General features: G+C 40.2%; 1 long non-coding RNA gene across 1 annotated transcript in view; it reads right to left on the minus strand.

Annotated features, from left to right (window-relative positions):
- Positions 1-19038, minus strand: part of LOC109956743 (uncharacterized) — a 55262-nt gene that overhangs the window by 35296 nt on the left and 928 nt on the right. The window contains exon 2 of the long non-coding RNA XR_002274460.1: positions 18115-18335. This is a non-coding gene — a long non-coding RNA (uncharacterized LOC109956743). The remainder of the gene's footprint in view (positions 1-18114; positions 18336-19038) is intronic.

A 19038-nucleotide genomic window follows, 5' to 3' on the forward strand; every position in this document is an offset into this window, starting at 1 on the left:
TACCCACTGTAAGTGCTCAGCCAGGACATCACTGCTAACCAGCCAGTTCTTATTCTGTTTACCCCATATGCAAAAGTATTCACTTTCTGTGTTACTTCTGTGTCTTTTTCCCCAGATCTGAATATTAAAAACACCAAATGTAAAAGGTTTCATTTAAAGATTATCGGTCGAAACACTCTGGTTTAATGGGTTAGTTGAACTAGTTTTAAACTAGATTTTCCATATATATTTATTTTTATAATTTATGTTAATAGTAATGTCTACCTGTATGGCCAATTTAGCAGATTGTGCACAGTGAAATGCACAACCCAGCCAGAGGTTAAGGCCATGGGCATGTTTGAAACAAGCTAGTCTGTACATTTAAGTATCATCCAACCACGTTTTAAGGCTAAAGTGTTTTAGAACAGCCACACTTAAAGACAGAACATAAAGCTTGGAGGACACAATAAATCACTCACATTTGAATAATGGTGCTCACTTTGGGACAGTCTCTTCTTGAAGGCATTGATGGTGTTGCAGCCAGTTGTACAAATTAGCAGACATTAAGCAGAAACATAAACAGATTGGGAAATTTAATTTGGCATAAATTCTCCTCTGTTCTTTCTTGGTCTAAAAGTGCATGGTTGTTCAGCTTGTCAGTCTGACACAATCTGAGTCTCCTGATAAACAGGAAAGAAGTTGTTTTTTTTTTCTTATATTAAGCAAAACACATCCAGAATATGCAAAGTGAGCACTTGTCGTTCAGGTGTTAGCATACAATCATCACAGCATGCGCCTTGGCTCAGCGCAAAGGGAAGGTCAGAAGTCAGTTCCTTAAAAGAATCTAAATACCGACAGTAGAGGCCCAATCAGACTGGCAGTGCCTCCCCCAGCCACTTTCCCTAACCTCACCTCCTTCTCCCATTTCCTCGCCACCTCCTCCTCTTCTCTCTTTGGCCTGCCAGTGTGGTTTGCCTTGGCTGACTGATAATAAGAGACACAAAAATCCTCTTATCCCCCGTCTTTTCTCTCTACTAAAATGAGTCACTTCCTTGCCAGGGCCTTGGTTGCTGGACCGCCGCCAGGAGATACCCTGCTATTTATTGCCCCATTTCCACCCCAGAAGAGAGGAGCCTGGGAAGGCGTTTCAGAGGCATCCACACACACACACACACAGAAACTCAGTGCGCATCCAGACACATACAAATCCACTAACATCCACACAAAGACACACAGATGCAGAGTGAGGAGCCAAGCAGGCTCAGGCACACACACACTTTCTGGCCTGGTTTTAAGCATTCGACAGGACCCAGAACACGTTCTCCTTGGATTCCACGATTGATGTTTGCGTCCCTCCCCCAGTGCTGCTAGCCTGCCTTTAAGGTCTCCGTTTTCCGTGACGTTCCACCGGGAGTCAGGGAGATTTATGCCCCTTTCTCTGCATTTTTCTGAAGGAAACGACAGCGCTTTTTCTGACCACACATGCAACGCATAAACACAGGCTTACCCTGAGCCACACAAACAATCTCGCATGATAAAAACAGATAGACCTAGAACTACAGCACTGCTGTAGTTGGTGATCTTTTGTATACAGAGGCCATTTTTCTGCATCAGATATGTGTCGAGCCATAGTGAAACTGCAGCTGTGCACAAACCTATATTTATTTTTCATCCCAAAATCCTTCAGCAAAGTACTGAATTCCTGGTAATACATGGAACATGCTAATCTGAGTTGATTAATCTATTCATGCAGAGCTTTATAGCACACACACACACACACACACTCAGACATGCATGTATTTAACTCTCAGTCACATACACACAGGATCCTTGCGAATCCAAAGCATTCCTTTTAGTTCAAGTTCAGGCACATCCCTCTAATAGAGGGGTTTGCACTTTTATTCATGGGCCCTTCTTTGGAATATGGTTGCTTTACAACTATCACCCTAGTACTTGCTGGGCCTTTTTCACTACACAACATTGTCCTTCTAGCACTGGTTTAGAATGCAGAGGACTGTGATTTAAATGGCTTTTTAGTACTCCTAATCCACCGGAGGCATATAAGTCACACAAAGGTTGTTCAGAAAGGCCGGGCAAATTCCACTGAGCAAAGAGGAAGTCTTAAATCTCCAGCTTCACTTAAATGCCAAATGACATGAGTTATTAATGGAATGATTTTGACTTGTGTGTATAGATGAGCCTTTTATCAAGTTCGATGGGCTCAGGTTGTTGGAAATAACACTAATACAGCATGACAAAGGCTGTGGACAAACAGAAACCTTTGCTATTGTCCAGGGTGAAAGAGGAGGAAAGGTGTTTCCAGTCTAGGCAGAAAAAGCCACTTTGCAAGGACAAAGAGATGCATGCAAACATCCAGGGTTGACGGGCATATAATTATTAAAGGTTTCATTCAGACAGTTAAAAAAAAACTGCTACCCAAAGTTTGTCAGTTTGAAAACTAGATAAGTTGACCTACATTTTTCTTCATTCCTGCCAAACTGAGCAAAGCCTGCTTTATTTTTTGTAGTGAAATATCTCTACAGGCATAACACATACTATTAATGCTTGAATTAGTGTTAATTTTGTAAAATTCTAAAGACAAGTTTTGTCAGCGATGTTTTTTCATGACAGGAGAAAACTATCATTAAACAATAACTGCATAAATCACCATACATCATTCACTAAAATGAAGTTTAAAAATAAAAGCATAACATTTTAATGATTTTTTTATTTCACCAAGCTGAGGAGGAACCTCATAACCTATCACAAAGGAAATTTGATTAACCTAATGTTGTTAAACGTCACTTTACTTTTAAAGCCATCTCAAGCCAACTAATAATTACTGTGGGACACTAACACATATAGCCTTAGTCAAAAGTCAGAAGCCATGCAGTAGACTAATCTTTTACTTAAAAGCAAGTTTGTTTATTTTGAAGTGTTAAATATGCTATCCATGCTAAGTAAAGCATGCACAATTTAATTGCCATACATATTTGACAGTCTTTGTTAATTATGAATGGGCCTGTGATAGCTAAATGCTGTCTCTTAACATTATCTAGTTATTAAAACATAGAACATTGTTTTGCAGCATAAACAAAGTCTGCTGAGCAGTAGCCAGCTGTCTAGTACTTAGCCTGTGCTGAATGCAAAAGTATTACCACCAGTTTAACAAACTGAGTTAAATGGTGCTACACTACATTAGCCAGCTGTTGTAAAACCAAAAGTTAATATACTGTGCATTCAACACCATGCTAATGTGAAGAAAGTACATTTAAGCTACAAACACATTCATTGTAAAAGACTCATAATTATGCAGCAGTTATGCAAGTTGCAAGGAAATGAACTGAAACATCCAACACTTGCTCTAATGAAAGTGGAGATAATGTTCTTCATAGAAATACAGCACAGGTGGACTAAATGTCTGACCATGCTTTAAAAAATATTCTGCAAAATGTAATTTTGCTTCCTACACTTCCTAGTGAGCCCTGTTGTGCTGCACTGCACAGACCAGTTTCTGAAAGCATTTGCAAAAAAGCTTTATACAATTGCTTTTAGCTTCCACTACCGCCAGTAGGGTGGGGTTTGCCACAGACAGCAGGACAATGTACTGACTGTCAGGAAGTTTTTATAAATAAACAAAAGCATTTGAAGCTTAATGGCTAATTTACAGGATTTATAGTTTAGCTGACATATCTGAGGTTTCACAGAATACAGACCCCACTTGGAAAAAGAATACAAAGCTCCTGTTCTCCTTGAGGTAAAACCTCTTCAGACAAACAAAGCACTGGACTGCATCTTTACAGGAAACAAACTCTTTCACCTTTCCATTCAGTCATTAAAAGGCTAGTTCCATTCCACTGTGCTGAGGTGTCTCAGGTTTATACAATTCAACTGAAAAGATGTGACCAGTTCTTGGATACAGTAGGTTCTGTCAACTGATCAAAGAAACCATTCTTCATATGGAAACCCAGGGTATAAATAAATATTATTACTTTCACAACTGAACCACTTGAACTGCCGCTAAAGGAACAGTTCATGGTCTGTCAGAACTAGTTGGTAAGATGTTCTGTCCCACCAGGCTGGAAATCAGAAGTGATCCAAGTGGCCAGCATAGACAGAATGAGATGTTATAGGACTTAAAATCAGACAAGGATGCACAGTTTCAGACAGTCTCCTCTACAAGAGTGTGACACAAAAAGTTGTAACAAACATACAAAGAGAGCTAAAGGAGGAAGTTCAGGTTCTTTTCTCCGCTCTGCACCGCTGACCAACCACAGTCAGGTTAATTGCAGAGATGATCAAGCAGAGTCCCCTCTTCTCAGAGGTTGTAAAAGTGTGTTGGGAGGGTTTGGAGGTCTTCAAAGCTATCTGACTGTTCAGCAAGCAGTTTGGAAGGAGTATAAAGATGGGTAAATTCAGCTGCTTGTCTGATTGCCATTACATTCTGAAGATGGATCATATCAGATCCCATCAGTCTGCTAAAAAAAATAAAATTAAAAAAAACAGATGAAACATTGTGGTGTTGTACTGTTTAGCATTTATATTATAAATGAGGTTCTGAACAGTGGTTGATGTAATTCTCTCAATTTCTGTTTCACATTTCCTTTTGCTAGTTCAATTTTGTTTTTAGTTTGTGATCTGGTTTATTTCAATCAAGAACTCTGCATACGATTTTGACCTTCCATGTTTTAAACTGTTGCAAACAATACAAATTCATTTTAATTAACATTCAATCAATAGTTGTGTTACATATCAAGTCATGCAGTCCTCTTATTTTAGTTGAGCCCTGTTTGCCACATCATCATATGCTTCCATTTGCTCTACACAGTGGTATCCCCTGAGAGCAGAAATATAAGAGTAAATAGATGTAGATGAAGGGAATAAAAAAGAAAGAGGGAGGGAGAAGAGGAGTAGTAGGGAAGGGGAGAACCAAACAGAAGAGGAGAGGAGCACAGTGAGAGCAGGAGTGGTGAAAGTGGAGGTGGGAAAGAGAAAGAACATGAAATTTATTCTGCACTCTCTTTCAGCTATGGAAGCCACCAAAGCCAGTTTCCTATTCTGCTGAGATAAGATAGTCAAATGAAAGCTTCTCTGCCTGGAGGTGGATAATATTTTGGCTAGTAACCCAGGAGCTGACAGCAGCAGCACCTTTGTATTGAACTGATTTTAATTTGGGAGTAACTCAAGCTCTCTTTAATTCTAGCAGGAACCAAAGCATTCTATTGGATTGCCAAATTTAGCCATTAGTCAGCCAAAACTAGCTTCAGACTGGAAGCTGCCTATTATACAGTTTGTCACAACCAGGCATCCATAGTTTAAATCATAACTAGGAAACATGGGGCCCTGCTTTGAGGATCTATGGCGTCTGATCAAAATGTATTGGCACAAGTGATGTTTGGGTGTGTCCTTCATTTTGGTAATTTGACGATGAAGAAAAACAGTTCAAGTGCCTGTGCAAGTAACAGAAGGGCTGTACTCCATCTTCTCATTAAAGCAGGGGTGTGTTTTGAGTGTAACGTGCAATTATCCAGTCAGCGTGTAACCTCGCATCCCCTTTAACTGAAGTGTGAGTTTGAACATTCGGCGGATTGCTAGCATACTGGTGGACTTGCCAGGTCAGACGTCAGTAAGAATTTCCACTGAGGAAACGGATGTGCTTGTGCGTGAGGTGAAGGTGCACGATCACTAATCAAAACAGTATTTGTTATAAATACATACTGATGTGCCCAACACCCAGTGAACACAGTCATCTTTTAGTTTTTTAAGCTTTGAATGTCATGCACAGCGCGTCCCAGGATATAACAAGCACTGTGTATGTACGTAGACAGACGCATCACAAAAAAGGTCAAAGCGCCCATTAACTAGGAACTAATAATGTTGACCACAGACCTGGTTTTTGCTGGTTAGTAGTGCAGTCACTCTGAGCCCTCATTTTATCAACACACCCAAAATTTACCTGGACACACCTCATTTTCATCTGGACACACCTGCTGGCGCAAAGTTGACAGGCTGCTGCTTGGTAAAAAGGCAACGTGATGTGCATGACATGAAAACAGTAATTGCACAGGTATAAAATTAGGAAACACTTGTATTTGTTGCAAGACAGGGCCCATGCTGTCAGTTTGTTGAGTCTCACTAGACCCTTTAGGCTGAAAAGACATTAGGAAGTCAAATGTCTCATGTTTCTATGTTGACAACATTGAGGTTATCATTAAAATAAATCCTTCAAATGCTAATTTATAGTGGAGAGAATCCTTTCAGAACCAGCTGCAGTACAGTATTTTTAGCAACATGGACGTTGCCTGGCAGATGTCTTGTAATCCCATGAGTTGTATGGTTTTCTGGGTTAAACCCTAATAGAGTCAAAATATCCTTCACTGGAAACTACTCAAATTAGATTAATAGTTTGCTAAAATAAAGCACACTGTTGTGCTCAGCTCCTGTTGTGGCAACTGCTGTAGTAAAAGTGAATCATACACTGCAGGCCAACGGTCCAAGCTGCTGTTACTGTGAAGGCCTGCAATACAGAGCTAGTTAATGTTTACCCAGAAAATATGTAATTGCAGACCTCCCCCTAATAAACTGTTCCAGAATGCAGACCTCAAACCTCCTCCTGTAACATTATTATCTACAGGCCTCTGGGACTGACTCCCTCATTCTCCCTCTCTGCTCCTCTCACACTCAAATGTACACATAAAATCATGCACACCTCTTTAAATATAGAAATGATTCAAACTAAAATGTTTAACCAGCATTCCAATAGCCAGTCCAGCTTGATACAGAGCTGTTTTGTAAATGAAAAAGCATGACTCCACACTTATACATTTAGCCCGTTTAAGCTTCACAATCTTGATATGAAGCTAAAACAATCAAATGTATGATTTTGGGTGAAGTTCAGGCAACAGGCTGAGCAGAAGTCACTTACTCACATACTGTTTGTGCATTGTGAGGTTAACAAAGACCCAAGTGTCATATTAAAATAGATGATCCAAAAAATACTACTGTATGATACAGTCTAATGCACCAACCAACTAAATGAATGATTGCCATCTAATCTACAGCTACTGGTAAATGAATAAAGAAGAGTGCACATATTATGCTCTTTGAACGGGCCAATGAAATGTCACTGTAGTCCTTGTGCAGGAGTGCAAAATCAAGCCAAGTGATATCAGCTCAAAGAGCTTCCTCCTCAGCTTTGTTTAAGGAATAAAGAAGCTAAAATTCAGTTCCTGCTCTGGATGTTTTTATTACTTTATGGATTCATCAGTCACACTGACCGACAAAGAGGCAGCCCTGTATAAATCAAGTATTTCTGAATCAGTGTGCTTTTTTAAAATTAGTTTCTGTGTCCTCATCTGTTAAACACTTTGCACCTCTACTAGTATGCTCCTCATTTTTATTATTGTACCTGTGACAGCAAAGGTCTGGGACACAGGGTCAAACAACCTATATGTTTATTGAGGTTAGAGCACTTGTTGGGAACTAGGCTAGCTGTTTCCTCCTGTTGCTAGTTTTTATGCTAAGTTAGCCCAACTGTCTTCTCAATCCAGCTCCATATTTAACAGACATCTCATTAAAAAGGCCAATATGCATGTTTTCCCAAACTGTTTAACTACTTTGTTAAACCACGGACATCTCTCACTTGCTCTCATAAAATCAAATCATGCACCCAAACAGTGGGAAACCTGAAAGTACTTTTCATTTGAGGAAAAAAGAGTGTAGTTTCTCTTGGAGAGATTTTTTGCATCAAAGAGTTTTAGCCTGTTTGCAGAGAAATGAATCACTTCTTTTCCACATCAGTATCGTTATGTGATAACCACAGCTTTGTTTTTCCTCACTCAGATTGAAAGCTGACATCATTGTGTCTGTGTTGAGAACCTCCAGTAATGTTTGTGTTGCCTGGAGAAGATCTCATTGTGTAATGGGGAAAATTACAATAATAAGCATTCTTTTCTTCATTCCTGTTAAAAAAAAAAACACACACTGCACAGATATATGGGCTTTCCATTACAACTGGGATTTTTTTCCACCCAGAAGCCCTGGATGACTGTTAATATTCAGGTCAGAAAAAAAGTAACTCCCCATTTCCGGCCACAACCGTAATTTTTACACCACAAACTAACGCTGTATGTCCCATTTGAGGCCGAGGTTGGCTGACGCTGCTTACATTTATGATTACAGTCTGCAACATGTCTATAAAAGACCATTTGGGATCAAATTGTTTTATGCTGGATTATTTTAGCATTCTACTTTGGCTTTTTGTCATGTTGGAGCACTGGTTCCTTCATTTCCCTTTGCTTCTCACAAGACTTATTGGTTTCTGCTCTGCTTTCACTGTAATGAGAGAGGGCATCTGCCTCCAAGTCTGCCCAGTTTAATAGATAGAGACAAACTGCATTACCTCAGTACTGAGATCCCAGTGGGTAGCCAAGATGGCTCCATGTCATTACTGGGACTTCTCTTTGTAACGGTGGTGCACTGCTCTCAGGAAGACCTGTGACTGAAAAATATCAATGCCTCGTTCCCTCTGAAAATAAAAACTTCCCATGAAAACATGCCTGGATGTCTCAAATATTAAGAAGATGCTAATAGACAGAGAATCCCGCACCTACTGCACAAATGAAAAATATCTGTCATGTGTATTCATCAGTTTATGAAAGAAATTTCCAAGGAAGCTTATCTTAATGACCACCAGTGATGCTTATGATTTTAGGCATGGAGCACAGAATACTAACAACAGCTGCATCACCAATCAGTAGGATCCCACTACTGATAATGTGTCTGTACCACTGATGATGGACATGGCATCACCACTTCCTTCCACTATGCAAAAATGAAGCCAAAATATCGTGAATAGGTGACTGCCATCTTGTTTTTTTACAACCAGATTCTGGGTAGTAGTGACCAGAAGTGAAATGACAGCATCAAACCACAAATCCAAGCTTTCAAATCAGCCAAAATACACCTCATTATATCATTAAATAAGTTAAGGACAAACTTAGCAGACAAATGATCACTGCTATACACATCAGCGTGATAATATCTACCAAAAAAATGACAGAGGTGACCTCTGGGAAAAATGTATTGGATTTGTACTGTGAGTTTTTAGTTTGGCTCATGTCCCATCTACTGACATGGAGGAGGTGGGACTCTATGAACTATACTGCAGCCAGGGGCCAATCACCTCTGGAAGCTGTCATGGTGTTCATATTTTGTACGATTGATTGTCTGTACCAAATTTCTAGGCAGTCTATCTAATAGTTTGATAATTATCAGTCTGCAAAAAGTGACAGATCAACCAGCTAAATGGCATTTCTATTCCTAGAGCCACGGTGCTACTGTGGCTGATGACCAATGAAAATCACTAATGGTGATGAAAAGTTGCAGGAGAAAACAGGCCAAGCTAGCCAATTATACAAAATGCACATAAACCCTTGCGTTGCTTATAGCATTTACACACCCTAAATACATACATACATACAGTAGCCATGGCTATGCTGAAAGTCCTTAAAACAGAACAATAAATCCAACTTGTATCTCTAGAATAGACTTTTGGCCATCTTTTCAGTTGGTTATAATAACAGTGTCCTCAGCAAAATAAATATGAAAACATGGCATACAATATCTTTAACAGAATGTTTGACAGATCTCATAACATGAACAGATTGTAAACAAGCCAAAAGTTTAGCTGTTTAATCTAGATCACTTTCTAAGGAGGTAAAACCAAAAGCAAGAGCACACTAAATATTCCTTGTGTTCCCAGGTTTCAGCAAGAGAGAACAATGTTGTTAATCCAGGAATGACAGCAAAACGTAAGGATGCAAGACCCAAATTGTAATGAACTGTAACTATCTTTTAATACAAGAAGGACATTACACAGTTCAAGGGCCATGCTAACCTTGACAACCATCTGCTATAAAAGCCAAACAAGAAGCAGTGGAGCAGAGCAGGTGAGGATAATAATAAATCACATGTTCAAACAAATGGCTTCTGATGCCTAAGTCAGATACAGCCATTGAAGCACGGAGAAAGGAGGAAGAGTTTTCCATCCTCTCTCCCTGTGGGAAAAAGGGGGCTCAGGACATGCTGGCATCCCAGGAAACACTGAAAGGGGGCGGATGGTGGTGGAAACAGAGGTGGTGGTGGTGGGGTGCATTTTCTTTTTTATATTCCCCCTTCCTCTAACACCACTTGCTGCCCTCAACTCCACCCCTTCCGTGAGCCAGGAGGTGGTAGAGGAGGGAGGGTTTGTGTGTGTGTACATGTGTGAAAAGTGTGTGTGTGCGTGCTCCTTATTGAAGCCAAACAGAGTGGAACCTCTCCTATTGTCTCCCCCGCTGCACCTCTCCCCACCATTGCCTCACCCCCTGTCTCCCTCCTCCTTTCTCCATGGACAAAGAATGCCCTGAATGCCTGGTGTCTCCCGCAGTGTCAAATAACTAAAGGATAGGTGGAGTGGTGCAAGGACCCAGGAAGGAGAAAAAGACAAATCAGAGGAAGCAGGAGTCTTACTTCTAGTAGTTCTTTTATGAATATATGTAGCATCTCCATCTATCTGTCCTTTGAGTTTTAACAAATACTTGCGCCTTCTGCTTAAACACCAAAAGTGGTCATTTGTCACTGCTTTTCGAAATGGCCCATATGAGAGCTTTTTGATCTACTAACTCCATGGTTAATATTTGGTAAAGACGTCTAGGCAACCAAACTACAGGTTACAGTTAGGGAAGTATCGGGGTCACAGTTAAGAGAAACCAGTGTGCCTGCTGGCAAGAGACAGTATGCAAAGAGCCAACAAAGCCAGATGTCCGAGCATCATCCCTGACATCCTCTCAAGAAATTGTTGCAGTAGTATAAACATGTTTGAGAACCAAGCCATTATTCACACAATCAACCAGAGATCACTTGTCAGGAAAAAGCAAACAATTAGTAAGCTAAGGTCTGAGATGACATGATGTAATATAGTTGCAAGAAAAGGTAATGCCACTGTTCGCAATTTCCTGGTTTTCTACATAAGCTGGTAATGAAGTGGGATCTGATCTACACCAAAGTCACAAATATCAACAAACACAATATTTCTAAGCTGATAAAACACAGACGCAGTCTTAATCTTTCATGTCTTCATTGAACACTACCGATTAAACAAAGTGAAAAAAGTAATGACAACACCAAGCTTCTAATGTCACTAAATGTCAACTGGAGTTGGGTGTTAACAAACCTGGAGTCCAATCAATGAAACAAGAATGGAGGTGTGGTTTAGAACAACCTTGACTTATAAAAACACTCAAACGGTGTCAGTGTGCTGTTCATAAACAGCATCAGCTGATGGCAGTGGGGACCCAGCCAAGATCAGTTCAAAGGCACAAAGCAGAATGGTTGGTGAGATAAAGAAGAACCCTACAGTAACAGCTAAGGACTTGAAGGATTCTTTGGAGCTGGTTAACATCTCTGTTCATGAGTCAACCACACGCAAAATACTGAACAGGCCTGGTATCCATGGCAGGACACGGAAACCAAACCAGTGCTCCCCAAAAACAACACTGCAACACATCGTAAGCTTGGCAAAGACCACCTTGGCCCTTCACATCACTACTGGGAAAATGTCCTGTGGACAGATGAAGCGAAGGTCAAATTGTTTTGGAAGAACACACAGTGTTGGCATAAAAGAAAACCGTGTACTGTCGTGAAAACATCATCCCAACAGTGAAGTACGGTGGAGGGAGCATCATGATGTGTCACTGCTTTGCTGCCTCTGGGCCTGGACCGCTTGCCATTGTGGAGGGAAAATGAATTCCCAAGTTTATCCAGGTATCCTACAGGACGATGTTAGGGTGGCTGTCTGCAAGCTGAAGCTCAGAACAAGCTGGGTGATGCAATGGCTCCGGAGACGTATGGTCCACCTTTTAGAGCAGCCCAGTCAGAGCCCAGACCTCAGCTCAATAGAGATGCTGTGGAATGACCACAAGATGTTAACACCAGAGGTCCTAAGAATATGTTCTGAAGCAGTTCTGTGAAGAAGAATGCTCCCAAGTTACTCCTTAAGGTTGTGCAGGTCTAATGCAAAGCTACAAAAAGAGCTCGGTTGAGGTTATTGCCACCAAAGGTGGTTCAGCTAGTTATTAAAACACTGCCATTACTTTTTTTCACCATCACTCTGTATGTTTAATGGGTATGTTCAATAAATATATGAAAGATAATGGACAGCTTAGAAATATTGGTGACATTGGTGAAGATCTAATAACATTTCAAGACCAACTTATGCAGAAAACCAGGACATTATAAACAGTGCCATGACTTTTTTTCACAATTGTAAGTACTGACCCATCTAAGTTCTCCTAATAAATGACAAAATATGTTTGCATGCTAACATATGCTAATAGGAACTAACACCACTTGCAAAGCTCTAAACACAAAGTACAGCACTGAGGCTGATGGGAATGTCATTAGCTTTGCAGGTATTTGGACATAAACTAAGATACTGGACAAGTTCAGATCCATTCTGAGGGATTCATGTAATCTTTCATTTTTAATAGTTGTTCGGAAAGTTCACTAAAATCAGCCTCACAGTGGCACAAGAGGAAAGGTCTCGAACTCACCAAAGTCAGTAGGATTCAACATCAGGGAAATCATGATTGTCTGTATGAAATTTACATCTTGTAGATGCCAAGATATTTCACAAAGAAGCTGTAAAATTAGACCTAGTGATGGTGATAAAGAACAATTCAGGTAGCCACTAAAGTCAGGATAGGAGTCCTCCTCTGGGGTCTGTGAATGTCTGTACAAAAAGTCTTGGCAATCCATCCAGTAGTTATTTTAGTCTGGACCCACAGATACACCAGCACTGTAATCCCTAAAGCCATGTGGCCATAAAGGACACAGATGTGTAGTGCAGATGTGGTTCCACAAGACTAGGTGTCAGCATAGGTGAATGTGTTCACACATTTATCAGCACATAGTTTCTGAGCAGTCATAGATTTTTAGCTACATGGATGGTCCTTGCAAATTCTCATAACATGGGTAGATGAAAAAAAAAAAAGTCAGTGTTTAGGTCACTTTTTATGCCCATTCATCCAAAAGCCTCACTCTATAACTTCCTGTTGTCTTACTTTATGTGAGTTGTTTGCATCTTTTTGGTTTTGGTGAGACGTTAGTAGGCTACATATACATAGTATATGAGTTGGTGAATGTTGTTGTTTGTGCCTCGTGATGATCACATAATTTAACTTTTTTTTTCATGAGTTTAGATTTGAAAGAGTTGAACTGAGGTAATCCTCCTATAGCTTGATAGATTGTGAGAGTTCAGGGATCCAATCTATCACTCAAGTGATAGATTGTGAGAGTTAGTAGTTCCATTTCTTAATTCCATTCTCCAAACTGAGATTCATTAATTTACTGTATGCCATTTTGTTTCTTGCACTGAACAGCTCTGAATAGTTTATTGGCAAAGTTTAGATTCATATTTCATTTATCACTGCCAACATTTGCCCAAACAGTTCTCATGAAATGACAAGTGTGGTTTGAAATCACAGCTCCTGAGGTTTGACACTCACATTTACAAACACTCATATATTGTAACGCTCTCTTTCCCATGCACACATCCACTTAGACATGCTGCACCCCTATCATACAGTGAATGCAATGGGTAACTGCTAATTGCTGCAGTGGTCCAAAGCAACAATAACAGCCTCACAACCACATAAAATCATATTATTCTGCAAGCAGCATGTACAAAAGAGACCATCAATCAAGCTGTCACAGTACCCTCATTCTCTTCCAGAGGTAGAAGTGGAACTCTCTCACACACTGTGATGTGTACAACCTCATCCTCACAACACACTAACCATTACAGGCCACAGTTTACGAAAACACCAAGTCAGGCTTGAATCAAATAATTTGGTTTGTTGTAATCAGGTCGGTGCACCGGACGGGCGGCTCTTATTACATCAGGATAACCTGATTTGTTCCAAATATTCCGAGAACCACAGAGCAGCACAATGATTTGATGTTCAGACTGGCTTAAGTTACTGGTACTTCTTGCATATGCCAATATGGAAAAAATGCACTCCATCTGGTGCTCTTCATAGATCAAAACAAAAGGCAAGAATTATTTGGATGCACCTTTTGAACCAACTCTGGCTCAAGTGGCTTTTTTATGCACGTAATCAGATATATCAGAAACTGTGCATAAGATGTTCACTAGTTTGACAGCATCTATATTTTCACAGCATCTGAAAATATCAAACAATATGGCTCCATTACAAGCAAATCACACCTGTGACACTGTATATTCACTGTTCAAGAAATATAACAAAACAGGCCAAAAGCAAGTATTTCACTAGTTAAACTGAAAAACCACTAAACTGAGTAGTGAGAAGCATTTGATGTAACCACTGTATATTATATTCACACAGGATAATCAATTTACTCATCCAGAGTAATGTTCTGCCCATGACAACTGTTGTATTACATCTTCTGTGGCTCAGGAAGACCTTTTTAAAGTTTAAGAAAATATTTACGGTATCCCCCTGAAATAAAGATTTCTTTTTTCATCCACAGGTTTTATTTACATCTCAAATGAAGTTGAATCAAACTTAATTTAACATGTAGAGCTCTACTGAGGAAATACAGTGGAGTAACTAAATGGATTATTTTCATTGCAGACATTTTTGGTATTTCCAATTCTTTCTTTTTAAAGCTTAATCTGTCACATGTACAAAAGTATTCAGATTCTAAACCATGATGACAACACACATTTATAAGCTTTGAGGTTTTCATTATGGCTTTGATGCTCTGTGGAACAGTTCTTTTAAAAATTATGTCCAAATTATTTGAATTAAAGTTCTCATCAAAATTTCGAACCGGTGATGTACCGCCAGGTGACATCATGCAGACTGCCCTGCTTTTGGTGCTATTTGGCAGGATACTACCAACAGTGGCTTACCAGCAAAGATAGGATGAAAATATGGCTCAGCGCTGATCGCTGGAGAGATATATGCAACTGTTTTACAAATGACCCACTCTACAGAGAGCTACAGTAACTATGCCACAGCGTGAAATTGCATCCTTTTTTCCTCAACCAAAATTTCTTTCATGTGTTGATTAAATCTGTGGTGGGTTTGTGATATGGGGAGGCCCTGTAACAAGACTTGGTTTTGTTTTAAGGGTCTTTGTGGATAAAGTTGGACTTCAGCACAGACTCACTCTCTAACCAAGGACATGAAGTTGTTGAGTGTTTTGAGACAAGGAGAACAAACTGGTGTGTCAGCTCGACTGCTGAAATAGAATAAATGTTTGACAAACATGTATTATATGAAATTGTTATCATGAAACATGATCAGTTTTTTTGCCAAAAGAAAAAAAATTTCATTAAAAGTAAAGTAAAAAGCAGCTGCCATATGAGACACAATTACAGACATATGGATGCAGCAGACACATGGTGCTTGTATTGAGAAATAATCAGGCTGTGCTTTTTTCTGCTCTTACTGACATGAGATATGATCTGCAGGATGGAGAGGAAAACAGAGGGAGCGGTGGAGAGCCAGAAATTAAATGTGCATGTGTGCGTCCCACAGTTTACGAGGTTTTTCTCCTATTTCCCTTCAGCTGGACTGAAACAAAAAAATAAAAATAAGAAAAAAGTATGAAAATGAGGGAATATTTCTTCAAGCCTGAACTTAGCCCCTGGCAGAGCTCCCACTCAAGCAGAAATGTAAAAGTTCCTGTCCTTAGGGAGGGCCTGTTCTAGAGTGTCCCCATAAAAAGACTTATGGCTGGTTACAGCAGCTTGGAAAGAAGCCCATAGATGGCCCAACAAGCCTCAACTGGCATCATTTCCTACTTGCAATTCAGCTCTGAGCTTCAAACCCCAGGCTTTTGGCCTCCTTGTTTTCTTTAACAAATTTGTCAACGCTCATTTATTCAGGCTGTATTTGTTCCTTTCTTTAAATCAGCACAAGAAACCTTACTGCATATAAACCACATGCTTATCATTGATACTTTTATTAGTTTGTCCCCCACCAGGAGTCGTCGCTGTAAATTAAGCAGCACCTTCTGGTTATTGTTTTCACCGCTTTTTATGGATGTGCCAATCGTGCAATCAAAGTTCATGGTTGTTTTATTGCTGGACAAATTTATCAGTGTTCCATGAGTTACTAGTTTCCTTGCCTTTATCAACAGCTTATAAAAAAGTGAAACTCTTAATGACGTTTGAGCACAGTTTATAGGTAACTAAAAGTTACACTCTATTACCATGCAAATTACCTTAAAAGGTTCTGTAAACAATTATATTCCACGAGTTATACTCATGACCATCATGAGTATAACTAACAGGACAGTGGACAGTGGACGGAGTCATTTGAAGTAAATGATCCAAACAAGGTTAAATAGGGTTAAAACCGGCTGGCACGGTTTGGCATGTCAGTCACAGTCCACCAGCAGAGCACAGTAGCACCTTTCCATGTTGCCCGGCTGCCTGTCAGCAGCTACATTAAGCCATTACACAAGTGTGGAAACCGCCCCTGTGGCTGCCAAACACCAGCACACATCCGCTTAGCAATACATACCATAATTATCCCCCACTTCATACTCATCTCCCCTGGCAACTGCAATCATACAGCCCAAATAGCTTGGGATTATTCATTACTTTGGTCCAGGGAAGTTAGCTGCCTGTAATGACACCAATTTCCCTGACCTAAACACTGTAATAGGACCTCTTGGTACACTGGCAAGGAAATGGCTGCAATTGAGGCTCTTCCACTTCCTAGCAACCGAAGCTCGAGTCTACTATTTGAAGGGGGAAATGCTTTGCATTACCTGTGCCCTGCAGCTTGAAATGCAGCCTAATGAAGGTGAAATTGTACAAATTCAGCAGACTTTGGGAAGGAAGGCAACAAACAGAAAAGTGGAAGCATGTGTCAAATGGGTATTCTCTCTAATTCGGTGGCTGTTGAATGGCTAAATTAGAGCCGACCGGAATTTGCCTGGTCGTGCAATCAGGAAAGACCAGAGGGGAAACAAACAGAGGCCGTCTGTTTGGTCCCTAATGCACACAGAGGGGGAGGAGGAGGAAGGGAAAGGTGGCGGAGGTGGTGAAGAGGAGGGGGCTGTCACTACAGTACCAAAGAGTACGAGTCCAATATTTAACTGCAAACTGCAAGAGTTAGTGTTTCACAAGACTGACCTTGGCCAAATATTATTAGTAAATACTTTTTACAAGGTGCTATATACTGCTTAGGTGACAGATGGAAAATGTGCACCAGGCTAGACAACATAAGGAGTGCAAGAAAGTTCAGACAAGAATAGTGAATGTTTCTAAAACTGTGCAGATAAAACAAACAATCTGAGCTTTCCTGAGGGGATGAAACCCTTCCACTGGTTTAACCCAAAGGTTAAAATGAACATCTTTGCAAATATCAGCTGTAAGCAGCGTGAAATGTGCATGTTTTAAAGTATTACTTCACCTAAATCACAAAAACATGTTTTCTCATCTGTAGTAAGACCTAGCATGTAGTTGTTTGACCCATCAACACCAACCCAATGGAGGCGAATTGAATTCTGGTTTTAGATGCTTATATGAAGACATGACATCTTGCCAATCCAGCATCTTGTCTCTACAGAAACAGTGTCCCTGTTTCCCTATATAATCAGCCAAAGCTTTCAATGGAACTACTTTCCACTGTAGAAACGATCTCTGTGAAAGCTGAAGGAATTTATTTGTTTGTTGTTGTTTTTTTGGTGAACAGATTGTTTATGAGCTCAGCTCCTCACTTAACATTTTTCAAAAAGCTGAAATAAGTTTAGCAAGACTGCTGCATGAGGTTAGGTTCACTACATTCAGGTTTACAAGCTTCAATACCATCTATAAACTGAATACTGAACTAAGCACGTAGAGTACAGAAGATCAGTTTCATATACCAAACAGCATCTGTATATACTCAAGGCACAGCCACAGCACTGGAAGCTAAATTCAGCTCAGCAGCTGTATGCACACTGAGCACTGACACACTATCCCAACTCAACATTACCTCAACTAACACCACTAAACACTGGTTGGCCCCATTTTAGCCCTGGATCACATCTCCATGCTACTATTGGTTGGCTCACAATAAAAGCAATGCTCTCCTCTGTTGGAAAGCCTACCTGTGGGATGAGGTATGGATCTAGGCGTCCGATTGGTCAGGAGATGATGTTATCTGGCTGATCTTCAGTCAGGGAAGATGAGGCCAAATGCTTGACAGAGCCAGAAGAACCTTCCAAAGGTGGTTTGGTTTGAAATGGTGAGCAGATGGAGACCAGAAGAGTTCATCATTGCCCATGTAGTGCAGGTGGAGGTCCAAGTGAACTGTCTCACCCTGGAAAACCTGAGGAAGGATGGTCAAAACCAGAAAGCACAGACGCTGGATATAATTCTTATCTTTGTTGACTGTTGCATTTGTTTTAATCATAGATATATATACACATAGATGCTGCATAAGCCACTTCTGTCCATCACCGTCATGCATCAGTGTGGCCCCTGTGCTGGAACGGAAATGCTGCAAGCCTTTATGCATCAAGCTGAAAGTCTGTCCCCAAATAATCATAACGCCCTGAATTTAAAGCCGTTTGGTTTGTTACAAATGCCAGACATGTATTGATCATACAGAATATTTGGTTTCATTAATGTGGATTTTGTTTTTGGATGGTCATATTTACCTAATTCACATTTTATTTATATAAAATATTTCTACACAGTGCACAGTGAGCGAGAGGTGTTGTGCAGAGTAGCACTATAACAATGATACATTCTGATAAACACGTTTTGGACAATTCAAAACAAAAGCACAGAGAAATGACTTAGAGCTGCATCTATATTGGAACCATTTGCCAGTGGCACTAACTTTACACTGTCTGGAAATGTAAAAATGATCAGGATCACTCCTTCCTTTATACACATTGTCTGTCCAGTCCTGTCACAGTGTTCTAATGACAGCTGCAGACAGCTCTGCTCAGTGCTACTGTCCTGTCTTCTCCTTTTATCTTTTGGGAACCTACACACATTAGGTCCATCAGGAAAACACGAACGTT

The sequence above is a fragment of the Monopterus albus genome, unplaced genomic scaffold, assembly GCF_001952655.1.
Source record: "Monopterus albus unplaced genomic scaffold, M_albus_1.0 scaffold21.1, whole genome shotgun sequence".
Taxonomy (NCBI): Eukaryota; Metazoa; Chordata; class Actinopteri; order Synbranchiformes; family Synbranchidae; genus Monopterus; species Monopterus albus.